The sequence below is a fragment of the Bos taurus genome, chromosome 5 (genome assembly GCF_002263795.3).
Source record: "Bos taurus isolate L1 Dominette 01449 registration number 42190680 breed Hereford chromosome 5, ARS-UCD2.0, whole genome shotgun sequence".
In the NCBI taxonomy this organism is placed as follows: domain Eukaryota; kingdom Metazoa; phylum Chordata; class Mammalia; order Artiodactyla; family Bovidae; genus Bos; species Bos taurus.
The window spans coordinates 7,094,588-7,121,420 of NC_037332.1; the positions used below are offsets into that span (position 1 = coordinate 7,094,588).

At 38.8% G+C, this 26,833-nt stretch overlaps 1 protein-coding gene and 1 pseudogene across 1 annotated transcript in view; one reads left to right on the plus strand and one right to left on the minus strand.

The window, feature by feature from the left end:
- Window positions 1-26,833, plus strand: part of NAV3 (neuron navigator 3) — an 893,819-nt gene that overhangs the window by 304,670 nt on the left and 562,316 nt on the right. The window lies entirely within an intron of this gene.
- LOC112446634 (ASNSD1 upstream open reading frame protein-like) lies at window positions 21,007-21,338 on the minus strand (annotated as a pseudogene).

The following is a 26,833-nucleotide window of genomic DNA, read 5'->3' on the forward strand; positions in this document are numbered from 1 at the left end:
TTTTACTTTAATAAATGCCAGGTGAGGAAAACCCAATTATGAAGAAAAAAGAATTCATTGTCAGTGTAATGCTTGCAGAAGTTTATCTGTGGTGTAAGAGCCTACTGATTGGAATGCAATACTGGTTATGATAAATACAATCATTGGGCTTATTGCATATCTAACATGCATAGCATGTGTATCTGTATGTTGAATGGTTTAATTGCTTTGCTCATGAATGTGTGATTTGGACAACAATGAAAAGTACACAGTGGGTTCTTTTCTCACCCTTATTTCTCTAGGTGGGCTATAAGCCACAAAGTGTGCCTGAGGATGTAAAATGTGGATATTTTTGCTGTTTATTTAATTCTAAAGATCTTGTGGTAGCTTATTTTCTTCTGGGACACTAACAAAAAAAAGTTTTCCAAGGAAATGGTCAATTGTGCTAAGCATGAATGGTAGGATATGTTGGCATGACCTCCTTATTTGTGTTCCTCAAATCACAACAGTTAATTCATTGTATCTATAGAGGTAGACTTGCCAAGTGGCTGAGGTTGCCGTGTGGGTAAGACTATATCAGACCAGTTTGTATATTCTATTCAGTTTCTGACTTTTAGTCGATTATTAAGTAAATACTTATCGAAAAATAATCCCTCTATCATTTATATTTATTTTCAGCACATCTTTTATCATGTCAAAAAAGTTTATGGAAGATATAAACCATCCTATACAAATGTGAAGTGTTACTTTGCTATGTATATGTTTAACTTGAATACTTGTCACATTCACATACTTCTAATTAGCTTCACGTCAGATACATTTGTATGGCAGATACATAATAAACAAGAAAGTAATGCACTGAACTGTGAAATTGTTTATCTGAAGTAGGAAGAAACTTACCTTAAGAACATTGGAGATTTACTGGACGCATAGGTTTTATTCAACTGTCGGGTCCATTCTGGCCATCTCTGAGCAGCATGTCATTGTTTAGTCATGTAAGTAGTGATCAAAGGTTGGGGGGCGGGCAGATCTGAGTGTAGTCCTAGGTCCATCACTTTCCAGGATGTCTGACCCTGGACAAATGGGTTGATCTCTCTGAATTTCTTGTACTCAAGGGAAATGTTAATAGTATTCTGGGACGGTTGCAGTGTATTCTAAAACCTTTATGAGTGCAAGATACATGGCAGGAACTCAGAAAATGGTAGTTTTTGATTATTTGAGCATATCAACTTAACAGGTTTTATTTGTACAGACTCTGGATTTGATCACTGTTTGGCCTTTATGGGGGCTTCCCCAGTGGCTCAGCAAGTTAAGAATTCACCTGCAATGCAGGAGACACAGGAGATGCAGGTTTGATCCCTGGGTCAAGAAGATCCTCTGGAGGAGGAAATGACAACTTGCTCCAGTATTCTTGCTTAGGAAATCCCATGGACAGTGGAGCCTGGTGGGCTACAGTCCATGGGGTCGCGAAACACATGGCATACATATGTGTGTGTGTGTGTGTGTGTGTGTGTGTATCCCATTTTATTGAAGTATAACTGATTTACAATGTTTCAGGTGTACAGTGAAGTGATTCCATTTTAGATATATATATACATATATATGTTCTTTTTTAGATTCTTTTATGTTATAGGTTATTTACAGTAAAAGAATCTGAAAAAATTTAGACTTTTATCAAGTCTATTTTAGTATTTATTCATTAATACATTGGAACATAAATATTTTACCCTTTTAATACCAGTAAAATAAAAATTTAAATGTAATACTCCCAGTATAATGCTGTTTGTGCTTAGTCACTCAGTAGTCTCTGACTGTTTGAGACCCCATGGACTGTAACTCACCAGGCTCCTCTGTCCATGGGCTCCTCCAGGCAAGAATACTGAAATGGGTTGCCATGCCCTCTTCCAGGCTGAATAGTAGTACTAGTATTTAAATGCAATACTAAAATTTAAATATGGTACTAATTAAATGTATATAATTGGCGGTTCAGTTTTCTTAGCTATCAAGTAAAATTGAAACAAATCTGAGAAAAAAAAAAGTATGCAGATAATCACATATTCAGCCAGTTTCCTAGATTTTAGTTAGAGTAAGTCAGAATATGTTAGCATATCTTTATACTTTCAAATTAAAGATTTGTTCAACAGTCTGGTCTTGGAGCAGTCCGTTACAGATGCACACTAAGTGCTGAGAATAGGCAATGTGAATGACAGCATCTTAGAGACAAAGAATGAAAGAGTTTAATAGGTTAATCAATGAAACCAATACAATATTGTAAAGTAAAAAAAAATAATAAAAAAATTTAAAAAAATGAAATGAGAAGCTTGAATAATGTAGAGAGTTAACACAGAGGAAGTAGTGATTAGCTATTAAAGAACTATTAAAATATTTAACTTCTTTAGTGATGGATATTTATTCAAGAATTTTCAAACATTTGTTTTTTATCATCAAGTGTCATAGTCCACTTTGACAATGAACAAACTCCAAGTATGTTCCTCAGGCTTTCTTATTTCTTTCAACATAATAATGTTATTAAAAGAAGACTCACATCGGGTTTCCTTCTCTAATAAAATACTGTGGTTTACATTTGAGAGACTGTTAATTTTTAATCTGGTTAGTTTTTAGTTCATAAGAATCTAAACACAAACCCAAGAAATACAGAGCAGGAAGGCACATTAACGATTATTTAGCTTTTAGTCCAGTCCTCTCACACTATGAATGGAAAGTCAGTTTGCAGAAATATTTTGCCATTAGGCCAGTGCAGCAGCTTTTTAATTATTAAAGAAGACTGTCAGCTCTTTGAAAAGCTACACAACATCACAGATTTTCTTCTCCTTTGTAGCTGTACTTGCTGTCAGAATATATTTAGAAACATTGATGCTTAAGCAAATGTGTAATACATGTGGTCAAAGTAATGCAGCATTGAGTGTAAGCTTACTCCAGGGAATGCAAAACTAGAGTTTTGATGTTTGCGCTTAAATGTTTAGTTCCTAGGCAGAATTGGGAAAGCATTAGTAATACCTTTGGCATTCATGTATTCTTTCATCGTTTTTTCTATATTCTGTATACTGCGTCTGTGTCTGTGGTTTGTTACTGACCAGTACATCTTAGCTCTCTTTTTTACTTACGTTTACTGGTTCCTATGCCCTCCTGATGGTCTGTTCTCTCTAACCCATCTTTCCACCATGAAGTCTTGTCCAGTCTTCATACTCAGTCTCTGAGGTTTCAGTAGGAATCATGCCAGGTCAAGTGGTGATGGATGACCACTGGATAGGAATAAAGGTCCAGTGTAGGATCAGTCCAGGAGACAGTGCACTCTGGCTTCCAGTATCTTTGCAGATTTCTCTACAGGTATCTTTTCATGTGCTGGGCCTTAAAGTGGCAGTCTTCTTTCAGGCATCCTGTAACCTTTGAACTTTAATTATTTATACAATAATTAGCCAGTTTTAGAAATGTATCCCTACCTGATAATAATGAGAAAAGATAACAAGGAGTCACCCCTACTGTTCACTGGCATCTCCCAGTACTCTCCTTAGCCTTCCTTGTAACACTTTATTTTGAAATTATAAGAACAGCTAACTTTTCTATAATGCTTAGTGTGTGGCAGTTGCTGTTTTAAGTGTTGTGTATGGAAACATTACATATCCAATTCATTTACCCTTTTTATATTTTTACAACTCATTATATAACTAAACTTATAACATCCTCAGTTCAGTTCAGTCACTCAGTCAGGTCTGACTCTTTGCGACCCCATGGACTGCAGCACGCCAGGCTTCCCTGTATGTTCCTCAGGCTTTCTTATTTCTTTCAACATAATAGTGTTATTAAACTCCTGGAGTTTACTCAAACTCATGTCCATTGAGTCGGTGATGCCATCAGCCATCTCATCCTCAGTCGTCCCCTTCTCCTGCCTTCAATATTTCCCAGCATCAGAGTCTTTTCAGATGAGTCAGTTCTTTGCATCAGGTGGCCAAAGTATCAGAGTTTCAGCTTCAGCATCAGTCCTTCCAATGAATATTCAGGAATGATTTCCTTTAGGATGGACTGGTTGGATCTCCTTGCAGTCCAAGTGACTTTCAAGTGTTTTCTCCAACACCACAGTTCAAAAGCATCAATTCTTTGGTGCTCAGCTTTCTTTATAATCCACCTCTCACGTCCATACATGACTACCGGAAAAATCATAGCTTTGATTAAACGGACTTTTGTTAGGGAAGTAATGTCTCTACTTTTTAATGTGCTGCCTAGGAGGCAATGGCACCCCACTCCAGTACTCTTGCCTGGAAAATCCCATGGACGGAGGAGCCTGGTGGGCTGCAGTCCATGGGGTCGCTAAGAGTCAGACACAACTGAGTGACTTCACTTTCACTTTTCACTTTCATGCATTGGAGAAGGAAATGGCAATGCACTCCAGTGTTCTTGCCTGGAGAATCCCAGGGACAGGGGGGCCTGGTGAGCTGCCGTCTATGGGGTCGCACAGAGTCGGACACGACTGAAGCGACTTAGCAGCAGTAGCAGCAGGTTGGTCATAGCTTTTCTTCCAAGGGGCAAGCATCATTTAATTTCATGGCTGTAGTCACCATCTGCAGTGATTTTGGAACCCCCCAAAAATAAAGTCTCCCACTGTTTCCATTGTTTCCCCATCTATTTGCCGTGAAGTTATGGGACTGGATGCCATGATCTTAGTTTTCTGAATGTTGAGTTTTAAGCCAATTTTTTCACTCTCCTCTTTCACTTTCATCAAGAGGCTCTTTAGTTCTTCACTTTCTACCATAAGGGTGGTGTCATCTGCATATCTGAGGTTATTGATATTTCACCCTTCCAACTTGTGCTTCATCCAGTCCAGCATTTCTCATGATGTACTCTGCATAGAAGTTATAGTATCCTCACAAACACTGAATTAGGTGAGAATAATTCCTCATTTCAGATGAGAAAACTGAAGCCCAGAGGGTAAGTAGCATGCCTAGGGTTGTACAACTGGTAGGTGGCAGGGTTAGGATTTGAAACCAGCCACTGTGACTTCAAGTCTCATGCACTTTACAATTCCTAAGCTACTATGTCAACTAATACTTTTCTTTTTGTAACCAAAAAGAGTGACTTGATAGGGGCGGAGACTAGGCTGACTATAAGGGAGAACGGTCACCATTGTATATCTTAATACAGGTAGGATGCTTCCTTACATTCCTTAAATCAATCTTTGTAGATATGCTTAAACTTTTGGAGCTTTTGTGTAGTCATTCAAAAAATATTTACTACCGTTTACATACCAGGGTGATAGAGATACAAAGATAAACAATAAAATGATTTCTATCCTTTGGAAATCTTAGAGTGAGTCAGATGTGCAAATAGATACATTAAAGTACGATTTATAACTGTAGTTACAAAAATATGAGCAAAATCATATAAATAGGACACAGATAACAGAACAGTGATTTCTAAGGGAAGATTTCTAAGCATCTTTATTGATGATATCACATTTATACTGGGACTTAAGTGTTTTTTTCATGTAGATGTTTTCATGACTAAGGAGAGGAAAGGGGATATTTTAATCAAAGAGACTTCAAAAACAAAGGCCTAGGGTCTTAAGAAAGCTGAGGTCATTTCAGAAATAAAGGGAACTTCTGTGTGACAGGAGCAGGTGGTATATAGTGAGGGTGATAGGAAGCGAGAAAGATTTCAAAGATCTGGGTACACAAAACTAAGGGATTGGAACTATATTTGGTAGATACTGGGAACCTTCAGAAGATTTGCTGCTGGAGACTGATATTTGAGGGGTTATTTGATAGAAAGATTGTGCTGTAGGCTGTTGAAGAATAGAAAGCAGCATCAAATATGAGACTTAGAAAATTCTAAGCCAAAGGTTTTGGCAGCTAGAACTAACGGTGTCCGTGCACTTGGGGAAGAGAAATTGGAGATTTTAAAAAACTTTTAGATTTTTAAAATTTAAGTATATTTGATGTATAAGATTATATGTTACAGGTGTGCAATGTAGTGCACAATTGTTACAGTTTATACTCCACTTTAGTTATTATAAAATATTGGCTGTATTCCCCACATTGTACAATATATCCTTGTGGCTTATTTTGCCTCTTATTCTCCTATCCCTATATTGTCCCCTCCCCCTCCTTTCTCCCAGCTGGTTACTACTAGTTTACTCTCTACATCTGTAAGTCTGTTTCTTTTTTGTTGTATTCACCAGTTGTATTTTTAAGATTCCACCTATAAGTGATATTATGTAGTATTTGTCTTTTTTGTCTTACATATTTCATAACGCCCTCCAAGTCTCTCCATGTTGCTGAAAATGGAAACATTTCATTCTTGTTATGGCAGAGTATTATTCCATTGAATATATACTGTGTCCTCTTTATTCATTCAACTGTTGATGGACAGACAATTAGGTTGTTTCCATATCTTGGCATTTGTAAATAATGCTGCTATGATCCTTGCAGTACATGTATGTTTTTTTGAATTAGTGTTTTTGGTTCATTTGGATCCATATCTCCAGGTGCAATCGCTGAGCCCATTTGGTAGTTCTATTTTTACTTTTTTGAGAAACCTCCATATTGTTTTCCACAATGGCTATACCAATTTACATTCCCACCAACCATGTACCACGGTTCCTTTTTTTCCACTTCCTCACCAATGCAACACTTTTTACTTGTGTTCATTTTGCTGGTAGCCATTTCTCCGAGGTGTAAGGTGATCTTTCATTGTGGCTTTGATTTGCATTTCCCTGATGGTAATGATTTTGAGCATCTTCTCATGTGCCTGTTGGTCATCTGCCTTTGTTCACTGAAGTGAAAGTTGCTCAGTCTTGTCTGACTCTTTGTCACTCCATGGACTCTATACAGTCCATGGAATTCTCCAGGCCAGAATACTGGAGTGGGTAGCCTTTCCCTTCTCCAGGGGATCCTCCCAACCCAGGGATCAAACCCAGGTGTCCCGCATTGCAGGCAGATTCTTTACCAGCTGAGCCATGAGGGAAGCCCAGCAAAACTGGAGTGGGTAACCTTTCCCTTCTCCAGGGGATCTTCCCAACCCAGGAATTGAACCAGGGTCTCCTGCATTGCAGGCAGATTCTTTACCAACTGAGCTATCAGGGAAGCTCATTTGCTCATTGGAAAATGTCTATTCAGTCCTTCTGCCCATTTTAAAAATGGTGTTATTTGGGTTTTTTTGATAATGAGTTTTATCCACTGTTTATATATGGTGGATATTAAGCCGATATTGGTCAGTACATTTGCAAATATTTTCTCCCATTCAGTACGTTGTCTTTTGGTTTTGTCAGTGGTTTCCTTTGCTCTGCAGTTGCTTTTCACTTTATTAGGTCCCATTTGTTTATTTTTGCTATTATTTCCTTTGCTTTAGAAGATAGATCCAGGAAGTGTTGCTTCAATTTAAGTCAAAGAATGTTTTCTTTTCCTCTAGGAATTTTATGGTTTCTGGTCTTACATGTAGGTCTTTTATCCATTTTGAGTTTATTTTTGTATATGCTGTTAAAGAATGTTCTAATCTCATTGTTGTATAAGTAGCTATCCAGTTTTCTCAGCACCACTTATTGAAGATAGTCTTTTCTCCATTGTATGTTCTTGCCTCCTTTGTCATAGACTAATCAACCATAAGTGTGTGGGTTTATTTCTGTTCCAGTGATCTACGTGTTTTTGTGCCAGAGCCATACTATTTTGAACTTGAGACTTTTTTTTATCAGAATAAATAAGATTTGTTAAATGAGTAAAGGTAGGGGATGAGATATATTGATGAGACATACCTATGAAGTTTATAGCTTGAGAGATGCTGTGTAGTATTTAGAATCCTGGTTGTCCTCTGTACCAAATCCAGTTTAACAACACTTGTTTAAATAAAGCAGAAGTTGATAGGTGAATGGATCAATAAAATGTGATATTTATATATTTATTCACATGGGATATTAGTAAACTTTAAGAAAGAAAGAAATCCTGCCATTTGTGACAACATGGTTTGAACCTAAGAGACATAATGCTAAATAAAATAAGCCAGATGCAGAAAAACAAATACTGTATTATCTCAACTATATCCAGAGTCTAGAATAGTCTAAGAGACATAATGCTAAATAAAATAAGCCAGATGCAGAAAAACAAACACTGTATTATCTCAACTATATCCAGAGTCTAGAATAGTTGAACAAATACAGTAAGCAGGTGGAATGCGGGATGTTGGTCAAGGAGTACAAAGTTTCAGTTGTGCAGGATGAATTTATGACAGCAGTGCAGCTATAGTTAATAAGATTTTATGCTTGAACTTTGTTGAAAGTATAGATCTTAAGTGTTACTACGTTAAAAAAAGAAGAAAAAGGTACTTGTGAGGTGATGGCTATGATAATTAGCTTGACTGTAGTGATTATTTCACAATACATACATATATCCAATCATCAAGTCATATACCTAACATGTGTATAATTTAAAATTGTCAGTTATTAAAAAATAGCAGAAATTAATTTCTCTTTCAATGAAATCATCCAAGCACAACAGTCTAGTGATGATATGGGAATCTGTGGTATTACCAGTTCAGGTATATATTTTTTTCTTGTTGCTCTGCCTTCCCTTAGGCTGATACCCTCATTCATATGTTTGAAGAAATCTCTTTCCCAGTCTAGAAGACAGAAAGAAGCGTGGTCAGGAAGTCTGCTCACATTTTACTGGCTACCACTTAGTCACATAGCCATTTGTAATAGTAATGAAGGCTGGGGATTATAGTCTTTATTCTGGATGCCCATGTATCCAGCTAAAACTTGGATGTTCTGTTGTTAAAGGAAAGGAGAGAAAGTGAATTCTGAGGTATAATTAGTAGTTCAGCTCTAGAATGTTTTATGACCACATTAATAGAGATCTAAGATGAAGGAGGTGGGACAAATTTAGGAAGACATGGGGAGATAATGAGTTTTGTTTTGGATATTTAAAATTTTAAGTGTCTGTGAGACTGTCTGATAGGTAGTTTGTAATAAGGATTTTGGTCATGAGAGAGATAAATTTGAGTCATCAGAAATTTGCTGCTGTTTCAGATGGACTGAGGAGGGCATTAATAGTGAAGATTAATAGCAGAATCTAAAGGACAGCAACGTTGGAGGGAATGGATTAGAGAGAAGAACAGAAAGCAGTCAGAAATGTTAGTGATGGGGAAGATTGACATTAGGGTTCTCTTTTGAAGTTGTGTACCCCAATCCACTGCTCCTGTAGCAGCAGTCTGTAACATCCTTGCATATATCACCATGTCCTTCAAAGTGATTCCACTTTGCAGCCTCCTATCTATCAGAAAACAATTTCCAAATTCCTTGAACGAAGTCACAATGACCATCAAACAAGGCCTCAGTCTTGTTTGAAGACTACTGTTCTTCAGACACAGTCTACTGTTCAGTCTAAGCACGCAAAGCAAAGACCAGTGCAAGAGGGAAGTCTAAGAAATTTTGAAACACTTAGCCCTCAGTTCAGACAATTGAATAATATATCTCTCAATTCCTTGCAACAAACAGCATTTATCTCCTACCTTATTGTCCTTAAGGAAAGAGTAGAAACAAAGCTATGGGCATCCTGGACCTTCTGATGCTGAACCGTGTTGGATATTAAGGCAACAGACTTTAGAACTGACTCATGGGATTGTGGCCCTTAGGTTCACCTGTAAGCGTATCAGTCCATGCTCATTGGTGTGTGGAAGCCACGACAGAGTGCATATTTAGAAATAGCAAGTGCTGAAGAGAGATCAAGTGAGCTGAGAATGAACATTAATGATATTAACTGACATTAATGAACTCTTTGGTGATTTCAGCAAAAGAATTCCAGGCCAGAATACTGGAGTGGGTAGCCTTTCCCTTCTCCAGGGGATCTTCCAACCCAGGGATCAAACCCAGGTCTCCTGCATTGCAGGTGGGTTCTTTACCAACTGAGCCACAAGGGAAGCCCAAAAGACATTTTAGTACATTGGTATTAGTAGAAGCTGAAGGGTCATAACTTGCTAAGTAATGCCCATTGGACTGTTCATTAACAAAAATTGAGCAAATAAAGACAGAAAATGTAGACTGTGATGCTTTCAAAAACTTCTTGCTGATGAGCAGAAGCTGGATACATGATTGTGATGAAGGGAAAGGGAAGCAGGATAGAACCTTGAATGGAAGACAGATCTCTAATGAGTTATATTCTTCCTTCTGCCCTCCTTCCTCCTTATTTTCTCCCTCTCTTCCTTCCTTTTACATGGAAGTTTTAAATGTGTTTATAATCTCGGAAGAAGTAGCCAATATTAAGGAATTTGCTTGAAGCATAGGAGCGAGAAGTCTAGTGTATGGAGGAAATCCTTCATAAGAAAGATAGGAGCAAATGGCATAAGAAAGTATTCTGTATTGGATAACTTTAGAGATTACATTTGAGGAGACATGTTGGTAGAGTCCCTGTTTGATATTTTCTCTATGAATTAGAAAGCTGGTTTTTCAGGACTTCCCTGGTGGTCTAGTGATGAAGAGTCTGTGCTCCCAATGCAGGGGGCGTTTTGATCCCTGGCTAGGAACAAGATCTCACATGCTGCAACTAAATAGTAAATATTTAAAAAAAAAGAAAAGCTGGTTTATCAACTATGTATAATGGCAACCCACTCCAGTACTCTTGCCTGGAGAATCCCCATGGACAGAGGAGCCTGGTAGGCTACAGTCCGTGGGGTCGCAAAGAGTCGGACACGACTGAGCGACTTCACTTTCACTTTCACGATGTCTGCAGTTGCAGACATGACAAGGAGCTCACTGAGGGCAAACGTGATGAGTGTAGAACAGCACCGATTGCCCAGGTGGAGTCGGAAACCACTCATCATGCGTAGTGGGTAGGTTTTTATCTAGTACAAAAGGATGGGTGCAAGAGAAGAATAAGAGAGGAAATGAATCAAGAATTAGAAGAGGATTAGCATTCTCATAAAGATGAACACTTAAGCCAGACATACTGATACCTTAATAAAACTGTGAACAGAGTCGTTGGTAAAGAATCTACAATGCCTGCTAAGTGTAGCCCCAGATAAATATTCTCTAAGAACCATACATTTATTCTTAAGTGGCTTTCGAGGGTGGGGACACATTTTGGGAAAATAGTTGGCTAGAATGTGGGTGAGATGCAAAGTGAGGATTGGATTGCATTGCTTTTTCTTTGATGAGATTTTCTTCCTTTGGAGTGTCTACTAGGCTGTATAGTTTGTGCTGATATAGTCATTGGTTCATTTCTGTGTCTTTTGCCCTTATTTAGTTGGGTTTAAGCTTTGTATATAAGGTATAAACTTTGTTTATAGTTGGTAAAATTCCAAATATCTTGGGGATGTTTAGATAGCTTATTAAGAGGATTTATTCACCATTTCTCACAAAATTGGACTCTTGTATTAACACTTCACTATGTATAGAAATAAACCTTGTTCCTTTAAATTCTAAATAAAGACTTAACTATTTTAGATGGTGTGCTTAAAAAAAAAAAAAAAAGTAAATGGGATACTGTAGAATGGTTGTTTGCTGTATGAGTTGATCTTATGTTGCCCTTCTTTATTCAGTATTTGTTAAGAGCCTGGTTTTTTTAATAAAGCCGAAGAATTGATGCTTTTGAACTGTGGTGTTGGAGAAGACTCTTGAGAGTCCCTTGGCCTGCAAGGAGATCCAACCAGTCCATCCTAAAGGAGATCAGTCCTGGGTGTTCATTGGAAGGACTGATGTTGAAGCTGAAACTCCAATACTTTGGCCACCTCATGCGAAGTGTTGACTCATTGAAAAAGACTCTGATGCTGGGAGGGATTGGGGGCAGGAGGAGAAGGAGACGACAGAGGATGAGATGGCTGGATGGCATCACCAACTCGATGGACATGAGTTTGGATGAACTCCGGGAGTTGGTGATGGACAGTGAGGCCTGGCGTGCTGCGATTCGTGGGGTTGCAAAGAGTCAGACACAACTGAGCAACAGAACTGATGGACTGACTGATAGCTTATATTATGAAAGATGAACTGAGGACTCAATACTTAGGGAACAAGAGAGAAGGGGCTGCATTAATGATGGATCATTTCAAAAGCAGCTCAGTTTCCTATGCTATAGAAATGCCTGTTAGCTACAGCTACTCTAAAGAAGATGATTATGAGATAAATTGGAATCAAGTTTAACAAAATACCTTACAAGCATTTGTTCAGTCAAGTCATTTAAGCTTTGAGAGTCTCAATTTCCTCTTTTGTAAAATGGGAGTAATTATGCAAACAAGGTAGTTATGAAATAAAGTTGATAGCACTTACCCTCAAAGGGAATGGCTGGAGAAGAGCATGGTGGCCCGCTCCAGTGTTCTTGCCTGGAGAATCCTGTGGACAGAGGAGCCTGGTGGGTTATAGTTCGTAGGGTCGCACAGAGTCGGACACGAATGAAGCAGGTTGGCACACACACCCACTCCAGTGTTCTTGCCTAGAGGATTCCACAGACAGGAGAGCCTTGCAGGTTGCAATCCAAGGGGTTGAAAAGAGTCAGACACGACTGAATGACGAACACTTTCACTACTTCATTCATTTTCTTGCCCACTTTCCTATTACATTAGAAGATTCAATTAATCAGTTGACTCTTACTATATTCCTTCCTCAGTGATGAAAAGTAAAGGAAACAAAACTCCAAACCACGCTGTCTGGTTTTATTTGTACATATCCCAGTAAGAAGAGTGAAGATATCAGTCTTTATTTTGGCACAGTGATTTGTATTGGGCCTTCCTTAACATGTTCATTTTTTCCTCTGAGATTAAAGACATCAGAGGTAACTGCAAGGCATAATCATACTTCCTGCATCTCTGATTATAGTAACAATGTTCACTCTCAAGAGTGTCAATAACCAGCATTTGCCTTCAGTTCTTTATACTCTGTAACTTTCTTTCTTATCTTTTATTGCATATGATTCCATGGGAAACATTTTACTGGTAGAGGAGTATATTTTAACATCCAGCTACTGTTTTACCACTGTGGTTTTTTGAAACTGCCTCACTGAATTTGTTGAATTCAGGTCTTCAGAGATTCCTTCTGAAAAACCCCTCAGGTAAAATAAGTTACTTGATAGTGGTCTAGGAGTTAATACTTTGCATTTTATTCACTGGAATGTCTTTGTCATGCCACACAGTAAATGACAATTTATTTCAGGAATGATTTGGTGATTTCAAGGGGCTCAGTGCTGGGTGAGAGTATTAGTATTTGGCATTTCAACCTCGGGCATTTCATATTGAATGCATAGGGAGTAGCCATGCTGCTAACTGGTTGATACTGTTATACTGTGTATAAGATAATGAGGTAGTTCAGTCTTTATGTTAATTTTTAAGTCATTTTTTTTAAGCAGTGCTGGATTAAGTCCCCCTCTTCATAACTTTCTCTTGTTCTCTTTACCTTCCTAATTTATTATCACACTGTATTGTTCTGTTTACCTTCTTAATTCATTATCACACTATATTAGTTTGGTTGTGTTGTTGTTTTATTTTTTTCAATTTTTCTGCTAGAATGTTCGCGACTTCAGGGAAGAATTTATGTCTCTTTGCTGCACTTCTAGAATTAGCGCATGGCATGTGCTCAATATATATTTGCTCAGTTCATGAGTTATTATGTGTTTGGTTGCAGGTTAAGGGAAAGCCTGCTAAAAATGCCTTGAACAATGAAGGAATCTGACTTAATAATTTAGGTCTACTTCAATCAAGACTCTCATCACATCTCTCTGCAGTTTGGCCCTTTCCATCTCCGGGTCAAAGCATCACCCTTACGCTTCCCTCAGGCTGCAACGTGTATCTCCACGGATTTAGGGCAGGGAATAGCATTTGTGTTCCACACTGCTGGAAAGAGTCCTGAGCTCACTCCAAGAAATTGGATTCTTGTGAGTCACATGCCGTTCTTAAACCTGTGACTGTGGTCAGGCATAGAATCTACAGACTGACTCTGCTGGGATTATAGTCTGCCAAGAGAGGATTGGAGTCAGGAGACAAATGAATGCAAGGATGCTATAAAAAATATTTACTACGGCTAATGAATGGAATTCCAAAACTTTTGTGGCATTGTATTTAATGAAGTGTAGTGAACTGAGGACATTGAAAAAGTTTTTTTAAGTCTGAATTATCTCAGTCTATCATAGTTCAAAAACAGTGGCACACACGTGTGTAAACATGTGTTTTGAATCTATTAGTAATGATTCCGGCAGCACACAATTAACTAAAACCTAAGACTCAGTTTAGCAAAAGTTGTAGTATATACTTGCATTCATGATGCAATTTAGGAGAAATCTTCTACCACCCCCATCTCCACCAACCTACCCTCCTAACTCTGAGAGGAGTTTTAGCCTTCAGCAAGGGATGTATTTTCCTTTTGACACTAGGGAAATGACTGAATGACTAGGTAAGGGAAACACACATCGGAAAGGGAAAAGGGAGGGAAACAAACTTGGCAGATGCATAGTTTTGCCAAGAACCATCCCAGGGATCTCAGACTTCTTACAAACTTGATTTTGTGTGAGCATTTCCACTTTGAAAGAATATACATCACGAGTGCATAAGGTGTCTAAAGGATGGGAGAGGAATAGCCAGGAGGGGAACCAGGAAGCCAAACCAATATTGTGGGGTTGGTGCTGCATATAAAACTTAAGTCATCAACTTGTAGGATGTGTGTTTATCAAGTATTCACCTCCATGGCAGTTCTCCTTTCTTCTCTTTCAACCCCATACAAATCCTATTATCTAGTCCGTCCTTCTCTTACTCCCCTTACTGCTCTGAAATATCATTTAACTGTTTTCTTCCACATATATTGTCTCCCTAAATAGAGTGTAAACATCCTCAGAGCAAGAATTTTGTCCTGTCCTTTTCTGGAATTAACATCTGTTTTCTGGAAAAAAATATCTGTTTTCATCCACATATATTGTCTCCCTAAATAGAGCGTAAACATCCTGAGAGCAAGAATTTGGTCCTGTCCTTTTCTGGAATTAACCTCAGCATTTTGAGAGTTGTGTAGTAAATAATTGGTGCTGAGTAAATGCTTGTGAGAATTGGTTCAAATGTTCTATTTCATAGTAATTTGGACACAGGTAATTGGATTACAGCGATGTGAAAGTGTTTGCCTAGCTTTTTTTCCTTGAGAAACTCAGATTAAAATTTAAATATTGCCAGGCAAAGAAAAAGATTCAGTAAGAAAGAAGACTGTTAAAAGGCTTTCAAAGGGAATAGAACCACTTGAAATTATTTTTCCTGCTTTCTGATGCCAGGTTTCTAATGACTTTCAAACAACTAGATTATAAAGGAAGAAGTTTTATGGGTGTGTCACTGTATTTATCTTACTTCCAAAAAATTCATAAAAATGTCAAGATATGGACATGCTATAGTGTTATTCAAACATCCTTCTTAAACAGATGCAGGGAAATGAGGAGAGATGGTACAGTATCATTATTGTTTCCATATTTGTTGTCATAAGCAGTGAAATCCTTGTCTTTGTGAATTGTCAGTTTCAAACGTTCTGCCAAAAACTTTCTAAAGCAAGTTCTTATTAGAATTAATCACAAGTGTCAGTTGAGACAGTATTATCCTTTCCATGTAATTTAAGCAGACTGTTAGAGCCTATATGCAAAACATTTGCTTTGTTTTAGATGTGGAGTTGGGCCATAACAAGATACTAATAAGATTCAGTTCAGTTCAGTCGCTCAGTCGTGTCCGACTCTTTGCGACCCCATGAATCTTTTGGCATGGCTGAGGCTCAGCATGCTATGCAGCCGGGGTCTTAGCCTCTTGTCTCTAGTACAGCTCTTTTCTATGTCTCTGTCTTGATTTATCCAGGCTGGTGGTAGCATTTTCCCAGTCACATTCCAGAGTGAACTGGGAATTCTCCATTTCATTCTCCTTATCTATGCATTTGTCATGTCTTATCAGTCTTCTCCTTGAACATTCTGGCTATATTTTCTGTAGCATGCAGTGTGGCGTGGGAGAAATCCCTGTGGACTGGAGACAGTCAAGGACGTTGAAAGAGTTGTGCTGGTCGTGGACGGAACTGGTGATGCCTCAGTAGCTTCTGTAGTTGAGATCTCATCCTAAAAGTCTTGCTGGAATCAGTCAGGCTTCATTTATTGAGATTCAGAAGAAAATTTCAAAGAATGTCTCATTTGTGCTTGGAACTGTAAGGCTTCCTACCTGTAGACAGTACTACAAGAGTCGAGTTCTGTGAAGGACCTGAGAATGGGAATGCGGTCTCTGTGGACTCAGACGTAAAGTGCCTCTTTTCTGCCTTCTTATTTGGAAAGTGGGCTGTTTTAGGAGCCGAAGCGTATCTGACCCAAGATGTGTGTGATCTGTACACTTTTAGAAGTAAAATAGACAAGAAACTAGACTAAGAGGGAAGTGAAAATGAAACCCTTGAGAATGGAGGATGCCCAGTTTTCAAGTAATTCTGAAAAGTCTTGTTTAAAAAATATTCCCTAGCTCTGCTTAACAGGAATATTCATGTTTGCTAATTTTGATGACTGTAATAATAGTTTTTCATTTTAAATGTTAGTATGAGAACAGTTTAGTCTTGTACCTAATAACCCACATCAGAGAGTGAAAATAAAAACACTTTAACCAGGGCACCCTGCAGGGCAATGCTTCCCAGTGAAATCTCTCTCCTGACAGGGCAATTTTGTTTTCTAATTTTCCATTTCTTTTAATGTTCCATTTTTGTTTATCTTTTCCTCCTGTCAGAAAGCTTTTTCTTTGAGTTGGAGGATATTAGTGGCAATGCCTAGATTTGTATGCCTCTCTTTTCTGGGGAAAAAATAATTATAATTTTGGTTGAGTTTGATGAGACTGGGCAAAAGGATGAAATGCTAAATATATATACTAGCTGTTTATTCTCCTATTAAATATTACACTCTTTGAAAGAGTTGAAACTCAATTTTAAAAGAACTATGTGCACATAGAAAATTGCATAAAATATGTTAAAAGGAAAATTCTTCTTTAAAACTCATTTTATTTATTTATTTGTGGCTGTGCTGGGTCTTTGTCGCCGTGAGGGCTTTTCTCTCGTGCCAGAGGGGCCACTTTTCTGGTTGGGCATGCGGCCGTCTCGTTGCAGTGGTTTCTCATCACAGAGCATGGTCTCCAAGGTATGGACTCGGTAGTCGTGGCCCTGGGGCTTAGTTGCTCCATGATATGCGGGGTCTTGAAGGATCAGGAATTGAACCCATGTCTCCTGCATTGACAGGCGGATTCTTTACCACTGAGCCACCGGGAAAGCTCCAAATGAAAATTCTTTAGGACATTTTCTGTGAATTACCAGTTCTCCTTCCCAGAGGCAGTCACCATTAACAGTTTTTTGTGTATCCTTTCTGTTTGTATAACACACACACACCAGAAATTGAATCATGTTCTCTATAGTTTACAAAGCCTTGATTTTTGTTTCAAAAGTGCAAACTTTAATGAGAAGCAAAAGTGCTATAATAAAAATAGAAGAAATAAATAATCGAGGACAGCTTAGCAAGTGTACCTTTTGTAGAAAAAAAACCTGAAGCAGATTAACAGTACTCTATCCAAAAGCACATAAGCATCTCTTCATTGTTAAATTGTTGATACAGGAAGCTGGTTTTCATTTATATTTGCTTCTACTCATTGCCTTTTTTAATTCTGTAAGTACTGTTAATGAGCTAAGGAGATAATGACCCTAGAAACATCTTCTCAGACATTTTGGATGGTATTAATGTTATGATTTTATTGTACATTTCTAGTTTAAATTCTTAATAAACTATTAGCAAAACTAAATTTTAGATTATTTGCCAGAAAAGACTAGACCTTATGAGTTCATAATCCCATAGTAAATAGTGTGAACAGACTTATAGGACTGTAATTGCAGCAAAAATATTTTGTATTACAATATTATTTGAAATATGTGAATTTGGTGAAAACACAGTCTTTATTTGACCTTGGTTGTGGAAGAATCACTCTTCAGTCATTCATGTGGAAGGTACCTTCAAATGGTGATCTACACTTGAAGAAAATACATAACTTTGAGTTTTTATAGAGTAAAACTTAAATACCTGCTTCACTGTTGGATAACTCTGTGATTCCTATAATTTCCCCGTGCCACAGGTAGGAAGCAGCAGAATAGAAAAGATGCTCTGTGGTGGTAGCGTACGTGCGTGCGTGCTAAGTTACTTCAGTTGTGTCCGACTCTTTGCGACCCCATGGACTGTAGCCCAACAGGCTCCTCTGTCCATGGGATTCTCCAGGCAAGAGTACTGGAGTGGGTTGCCATTGCCCTGCTCCAGGGGATCTTCCCAACCCAGGGACTGAATCCCTATCTCTTAGGTCTCCTGAGTTGGCAGGCAGGTTCTTTACCACTGGTGCCACCTGGGAAGCTGTGCGTTTATCTGAACCTATCACTGCTTCTTGTGGATTTGGAAGCCACCCTAACAGATTTTGGAGCAAGGAAATATTTTTCTTTAATGTTGCTTTATTATTTTATATAATTAAATTTTTCATAAAGATTTTTGGTGACCTAAATTCTTTCTTCTCACTTTCAAAATGCCACCCCTTCAACTGGAAAGGAGTCTCCTTTAGCAGCAGTTGCAATCTCGTTGAGTTCTAGATTCATATTGCCCTGGAAGCAGAATAGATTTTATTCGTTTATTGGCCAGCTACTTGCCTACTTTTTTTTCAGAATTCTAAATAGGGCAGTGAGTGGATTTCATGCACGCATGAGTCCTGTACTGTTTTAAGTTTTTTGTTTACCGAGGAACCCAACAACATTCATTTCTGTTTACCAGTGTTTTCTCTGTCTAAGGGCATTGATTATACTGGTGCACCATTTGGGAGCACTTGGGAACACTGTCCTAAAGAGAGGTCTGGGAGGTGGTGGTAGCAACCTTTAGCCTCCAGGACCGGTACACAGCCTTTTTACATGAAAGCGGTGCTCCAGGGACCCAGGCATCCTTTGTCCGTGAAGTGTGCAGCCTCATTTCCCGCTCTGCTTGCTTTCACCCTTACTTGGTACTCACTTTGTAGAGAAGAGCAGAGGGACAGTCTTGGTATTCAAGGCAGCCCGTGTTCTTCCAACACTTGTGCCCGTGTCTTAGAAGAGGACTTTGTTCTCAGTGGTTGTGGGTGAGGCTGGAAGGAGTATGTGGAGAATAAATGGCCTTTTCACAGCACAAATCCACATATGATGCTGACGTTTGTTTTCTGTGTTTTGTATGACAGCTCACTGAGCTTTTGTCACTTCTCTGGGGAGTTGTCTTTTTGTCTATTCGAGATTTCAGGGTTCTTCTCCAAGAAGCCATTTATATAACTACAAGCCAAGCTTGCCTGGCAGCTGTTTGTTGGTTTGGTACCAGGGGGCCTGCCTGGCCTTCTGGTTGGGCACCCCTATCTAACGTTAAGTTTATGATCATGGAAAAGGGGAGCTTGGGTCTTTAGACCAGGTACCTATGTGTCAGGGCCTTGCTGCTGCATTGAACCTATGACCCCAGCAAAGCTACTTTGTCTTTTTAGAACACAATCCCTTCTTGAATGAAATATCTAGGGTGTTGGAATGTTTCTAGATGCCCAGCCCTTGGCCTGAACCAAGTAGGTGTATTTAGTGAATAATTCTCCTTCCCACCAACCTTTACTTTTATTTTCCTATTATCTATATATTCCTTTTTAAACAAAAATTGTTATGTTAAATTTCTTATTTAGTATAACTTTTATTGACGTATAGTTAAAGTGTGTTAATTTCAAGTGTACAGCAAAGTAATTCAGTTACACACACACATAAACATACATATTTATAAAATAAGATATTGCGTATAGTTCCCTGTATTATACAGTAGGTCCTTGTTTGTCTGTTTTATGTATTAGTACAGAGTATATGTTAACCCCAACTTCCTAGTTTATCCCTTTCCCCATTTTTACTCTTTTCTTACCAAAAGTTTGTTTTCTCTGTCTGTGGGTCTGTTTGTTTTGCAAGTAAGTTCATTTGTATCTTTTTTTTTTTTTTTTTAGATTGCACATATAAGTGATTTCTCTTTCTGACTGACTTCATTTAATATGATTATCTCTGGATCCATCCATGTTGCTGCAAATGACATTATTTCATTCTTTTTTATGGCTAATATTCCATTGTATGTATATATACCCTGTCTTTCCTTTTTTTTTACAATAAGGCAGCAGGGTATTTTATTCTTTTTAAAAATTCATCATTCAGTAAATGTTGTTACACTCTGAAATATTACATTTTAATCTAGTTTTCAATAGAAAGGTTTTCTAAGGAGATGACTTGGAGCCTTCCACATTTATCAGATGGCTTTTCATTATTCTTTTCTATTTTTGCAATTCTGGATCCAAATTGCCTGGCCTGCTTTGGCAGAAGACCAGAGATCTGTTAGACCAAGTTCCAGTGCTGCAAGGTGCAAAATTCGTTTTTCACCGATTCCACGAGATAAAGTTAAGTTTGCCTTTTCCCAGACTGGTAGGAAATTTAGAAAGGAGACAGTATTTTCATTCAGGAAGGGAAATCTTGCTTCTTTTCCATGATCACCAATAACTCGATCATCACGACCAAGATTTCTAGAAGAAATTTGACCCAGTTCCATTTCAATTTCCTTATTCAGTCTTTCCAACCTGTGTGTCTGGAAGTGGACATGATGATGAGAATAACTTGCAAGCTGCTCCTCTGCACCAACTCCAGAAAGAACTGCCTTCCCACGGCTCTGATATGGGTTTGCTTCATCTTGGGTCACTAACCAATCAACTCCTCTGGGAGCAAATCAGGCCGTGCAGCCACTGCTGTCATTCAGTACTGAAGCCAAGGGCTGAACTACGTGGGATATTCAAGTTCTTCTTAATCTTTGCAATTCTAGAGAAACATTAATTTCAACAAAGTTCCAAATGCGGGAAGGGTTGGCAGCTTGTAGTTCCTTCAGTCCTGCTCTTCCTGTGACGCGATCTGGTACACTGAATTGTTCACCAGGGTTAGCAGCAGCAGTTCGTAGCAATAACATTTTTGGAGCATTCCTCAGAGGGTATTTCATAATGATTTTTCTGTTTTCTTCCCTTTTTGTTAAAACTAGCTGGTACAATCTATTCTTTAGTGATGAAAACCACATTAAGAAGATCAACTGATTCATTGCACAGCAAATACCACACACATTACTATGTAAAATCAAGTTGGCTATTTCTTGATTTTACTCTTCTCTGAGTTTTTTATTCCTTGATATTCTTTCCTCAGCTCACCCAATATATCCTCCTCTTCTTCAGGTTAGAAGGTTTATCCACAACAAATTTTGTTCTTTCAACTTGCTGCTGAGCGCTTCCTTTTGCAGGGTCAGATTGTCAGCAGGGACCAGCCCAGCATTGTCCTTTGGTCATGCACCCCAGCTGGGCACCCCCATGGAGTATCACATACACGCAGCCTGCCCGGCACTCCACAGCCCGCAGCCCCCACCATGCCTTGTTTATCCATCCATTCATTTGTGATGAGCGTTTAAGTGGCTTCCAGGTACTGACTGGTGTAAATGGTGCTGCTATGAACATTGAGGTGCTTGTATTTTTTCAAATTAGATTTTTCTCTGGATATATGCCCGTGAGTGGGACCACTCTGTTTTTATTTTTTTAAGGAACCAACATGCTGTTTTCCACAGTGGCTTTACCGATTTACATTTCTACCAACTGTGGAGCAGGGCTCCTTTTCCTCCACACCCTCTCCAGCATTTATTATTAGAAGACTTTTATTTTTGTCGTGCTGTGAGACATGCAGAATCTCAGTTCTCCGACCAGGGATCAACCTGTGCCCCCTGCAGTGGAAGCACATGGCCTTAGCCACTGTGTCAGCCTTTGCTTTTGATGTTCTAGGATTCTTGGACGTCAGTGTTCATCTTCCCAGAAGTCATTATTTTCCAAAGCATTGGCCTCTCTCTCTTGTCCTTTGAAATTGTGGGTTTGTTTTTATTATTTTTTGTTACTGCTACTTAGAATATTATTAGGACATTATGGGATTTGGAGGTTAGTGGAGATTCCTTAAATATTAATCAGCATATTAGAGTTTGGAAGGGAATGTACATTCAAGACTAGCTCTATAGCACTGCTGACGTTTGAAGCCAGGCTGGGCTTTGCTGTGGGGGTGGTTTTCCACTGGGTTAGGTTGTTTTGCAGCATCGCTGGCTTCTAACCACTAGATGGCAGTAGCATTGCCCTCTCAGTTGTGACAACCAAAACTGTCTTCAGCCAGTGGCCCCCCCACGCTCCCCAAGGGCAAAATCCCCCCTGATTGAGAACTGCTGATCTGCAGGGAAAGGACGTCTGCATGGGGATGCCTCTTAAACATATAGCCTTTATAATGCCAGTGCCTCCCTTTACTGTGGCTCTGTGTGTTTGCGTGTTCAGCTGCACACTTTCCAATTCTTTGTGACCCCATGCACTGTAGACCGCCAGACTCTGCTGTCCTTATAATTTTTCAGGCAAGAATACTGCAGTGGGTTACCATTTCCTACTCCAGGGGACCTTCCTGACCCAGGGATTGGACCCTCACCTCTGGTGTGCCCTGCATCGACAAGATGATCTTTTTCCACTCAGCCACTTGGGAAGAATTCTGTATTTTCCAGTAACCTTTTGTCCTCGGTCTGACCGTAATAGAATAAAATTTTAATTAATATTTAAAATATTTATCACTATGCTAAGTCACTTCAGTCGTGTCCGACTCTGTGCGACCCCATAGACGGCAGCCCACCAGGTTCCCCCGTCCCTGGGATTCTCCAGGCAAGAACACTGGAGTGGGTTGCCATTTCCTTCTCCAAAGCATGAAAGTGAAAAGTCAAAGTGAAGTCGCTCAGTCGTGTCCGACTCTTAGCAATCCCATGGACTGTAGCCTACCAGGCTCCTCCATTTATCACTATTATATTTTTAAATCACTTATTTATATTTTAAAAAATGAAATTGAGCACCTACATGGACTAGGCACTGTCCTACATAATGAGTATTTTAAAATAAATCAGATGAGGCGGTATTCACTCAGCAGTTAAGAGGCTGTGTCCTAGGGTCAGACTGCCTGAGTTCAAAGACTGGTTCCAGCATTTCTGGCTGTGTGATCTTAACCAGTGAGTACCTCAGTTTCATCATATGTAAAATGATAGTTGTGTTGCTATTCAGTCACTAAGTCGAGTCCGACTCTTTGGGATCCCATGGACTGCAGCACGCCAGGCTCTGTCCTCCGCTATCTCCCAGAGTTTGCTCAAATTCATGTTCATTGAGTTGGTGATGCTATCTAACCATTTAATTCTTTGTCCCCTTCTCCTTTTGCCTTCAGTCTTTCCCAGTGTCAGGGTCTTTTCTAGTGAGCCAGCTCTTCACGTCGGGTGGCCAAGAACTAGAGTTTCATCTACAGCATCAGTCCTTCCAATGAATATTCAGGGTTGATTGATTTCCTTTAGGAGTGAATCCAGATCAAAATAATAGTTACGATACTGCCTGTTTTTACACACTTGTTCATAAGGTTAAACAAAACCATGTATAAAGCATTTAATGCAGTGATTGGTGCATATGCTATGCTATGCTAAGTCACTTCAGTCGTGTCCAACTCTGTGTGACCCCATAGACGGCAGCCACCAGGCTCCCCCGTCCCTGGGATTCTCCAGGCAAGAACACTGGAGTGGGTTACCATTTCTTTCTCCAATGCATGAAACTGAAAAGTGAAAGCAAAGTCACTCAGTCGTGTCCGACTCTTAGCGACCCCATGGACTGCAGCCCACCAGGCTCCTCCGTCCATTGGATTCTCCAGGCAAGAGTACTGGAGTGGGGTGCCATTGCCTTCTCCAGATTGGTGCATAGTAAGTGCCTAAAGAATGTTAATTGAGGTGGATGTTACCACTATCCGCATCAACATTATGACTGAGGATGCTGTTCTCGTCAGGAGAGCAATGCCTCATCTTGAGTGGAGGGGTGCTAGTAACCTCAAAAATCTTTCTCATATAGCTGAGCCCTGTAGGACTAGGTCACCCAAAAGGACGTGTGGTAAAGAAGAGGGTAGGGCATTCCAGCAGAAGTATTACCTTTTAAAAAATGTATAATCTGTGATACAGAAACAAATGCATTATTTAAATATTTTAATATGTAACATTTACTTTCAACCTGTATTTCTTAGGTCACAACTCTCTATACCTTATAAAAGTGTATTTTGCTATTAGAATTTTCGTGGAGTATTTTTAATCCATTTTAATGAAGTATTGACTCTCAGTGAAAACCTAATATTTTCCTTGAAAACGATATCATTGCTATATGATAATCTTACCTAATTTTAGAATTCCTTCTTATCACAGACTCAGGAAGGCCTGGCTATTTCCTATTTCCTTTTGCTTCTTTACAAATAATGTCAAAGGGCAAGTATTATTTACCAGATTTTTTTTCCTGTCCTTCATTTCCATGTTAGCTATCCTATTTGTGTGAGAATAGGCATCTAATCATCCTTGGGCAATTCTTGATGAACGGTCAGCTGCCCTGGTGATACAAATATAATATTCAAAAACAAATCACACCCCTTCCTAACATATGTAAGACCTGGTGCTGTTTCTGACACATGTACAGGTCTCTGGAACCCACATAATAACCAGTGGGGTAGGTAGGACAATTTTCAAGATTGGGAAACTGCTGTCAGAAGTATTATTGCTTGCCTAAATTGACCCAGTAAATATCAGAACTGGGCAGGGAAACAAGGTTCTCCTGACTTCAAAGCCTGTTATTTCTAATATAAACACAAACATATATTAAAGTAGACCCTATGCTGTCATACACCCCTTTCAGAGACCTCTTATTACCTGTGAAGGTTGGATGATGTTCTGCATAAAAGCTCAGTATGTCTTCTTTATTTTTATTTTTTACATTTTATGATCCTAAGCTTCTGCCAATGGACTTAAATTACTAATTATTTTAACTCTTCACCGGTTTAGTGATTTTTTGAATAATTCAAGAAGAATGTATTAGAATCCATTTTAGTATTTGCATGATTCTTTTTTTTTTTGGATAGCATGATTCTTGAATAATCATTTATCTTGCCCATTCTTGTGAGTTTCCTGAGGACACCTTCTATGACTTTATCTTGGACGCAATTCACAGTTTTTCTCACTGAGTATCACACCTACTGGAAATGTTTTGGATGAATGACTGTTGACTCTTCTAGAGTAGATCACACAGTTCTTTATTTTTGACCATTTTACAAGATAGGTGGTTGTAGTAGCCAACTTCCAAATGTTCCCCACTGATCCTTACTCCCTTGTATTCATGCCCTTGGGTTCCATCCCACTTGTAGTAGGGCTGACTTGTGTAAAAGGATGCTGCTGTCAGAGACTGAGACCCAAGACTAGATCATAAAACCCATTGCAACTTCCATCTTGCTCTTTTGGATCCCTTGTCCTGGGCGAAAGCTAGCAGCCATCTCCTGAAGACATAGCCGTCTTGGCTCAGCTTTGTGGAGACATACATGATGAACCAAGGAGACCCTTCAAGTCTATGTGAGTAAGCTGTCTAGGAGGTGAGTCCTCCAGCCACAGTCAAGCTTTCAGATGACTGCAAAATCTGCCACTGTATTGACTGAACATCATGAAAGATGGACTGGACCCACACAACTAAACCGCCGCCAAAGTCATGACCTGCGTAAACCAAAAAATAATGTTTATTGTTTTAAGCCACTAGGTTAGGGGATACTTTGTTATACTGAGCAGTAATTAACAAATGTAGTCTTTATTTGAAATGATTTTAAACCTCTTGATAGTTGGGCACTTTTAAAATGGACGTGCTCATCATTTCTTTGTGTGTATTTAAAATGGAAAGTGAAAGTGTTAGTTGTAGTCATGTCTGACTCTTTGCAACCCCATGGACTATAGCTTGCTTGTGTCCATGAAATTCTCCAAGCAAAAGTATTAGAGTGGGTAGCCGTTCCCGTCTCCAGGGAGTCTTCCCCACCGAGAGATTGAACCTGGATCTCCAACATTGCAGACAGGTTCTGTACTATCTGAGCCACCAAGGAAGCCTACAAAATGGAATACACCTTTTATTTGTTCATCTACATTCGATACTATATTTAAAAATGATTCTTTTAATTCATTTTACCAATAGTCATTTAGTATTTTTAATTTAAGATGGAGGAAATAAATGGAAAACATTCAAAACTGAAGTGTTAGGCAGTGATAAACTATTGAACTGAATTCACTTCATAACTGTTATAATGTGTTTTAACCTATTTATATCTCATAATATTAATAAAAGAGCTTGAAGAGACTCCCCCTTAATAAAAAAATAGTTGTAATCCTTGAGTATTACTTTTATCTTAGTATTTGTAAGATTTACTATTTGATCTAATAATGACTCAATGAAGGTGAAGTAAGGATGAGAGGAAGAATGATAAGGCAATAAATATTTTTTGCCCTCATCTACAAATCAAGAATTGAAAGCATGCAACGTCTAAATTGATTGCCAGTAGCCTGGTAGAGTTTGCTCCTGGTATCCAAGGAGCTTATGTTTCTTTTAGTTTCATTGTCAGGATAAGCTTTGTATTGTGTAACCAAAAAGTGTAGCTTTGAAATCTAAGAGTGTAAAGGATGGCTCAAGAGATTTGCTCAAAAAATGAGTATCTTGTAATAATCATTGAAAATATATTTTCATAAGTCAGGTTAGTAGTGTATCAAATGCTTTTAGTATTCAATTTAGTATTTAGTATATCCTCTTTTGCTTTTAACACAATACATTTCCTTCATGAAAGAATTTTCCATCTCCATGTTTTGAAGAAGTGGTTTATTCTGTTGGCATAACATAATGATCACTGCCAGCCACGTTCTTCCATGCTTCTGTAGAATATAAAGCTGCTTCTTTATCCCTACTTAAGTTTATGAATATTGTCAAA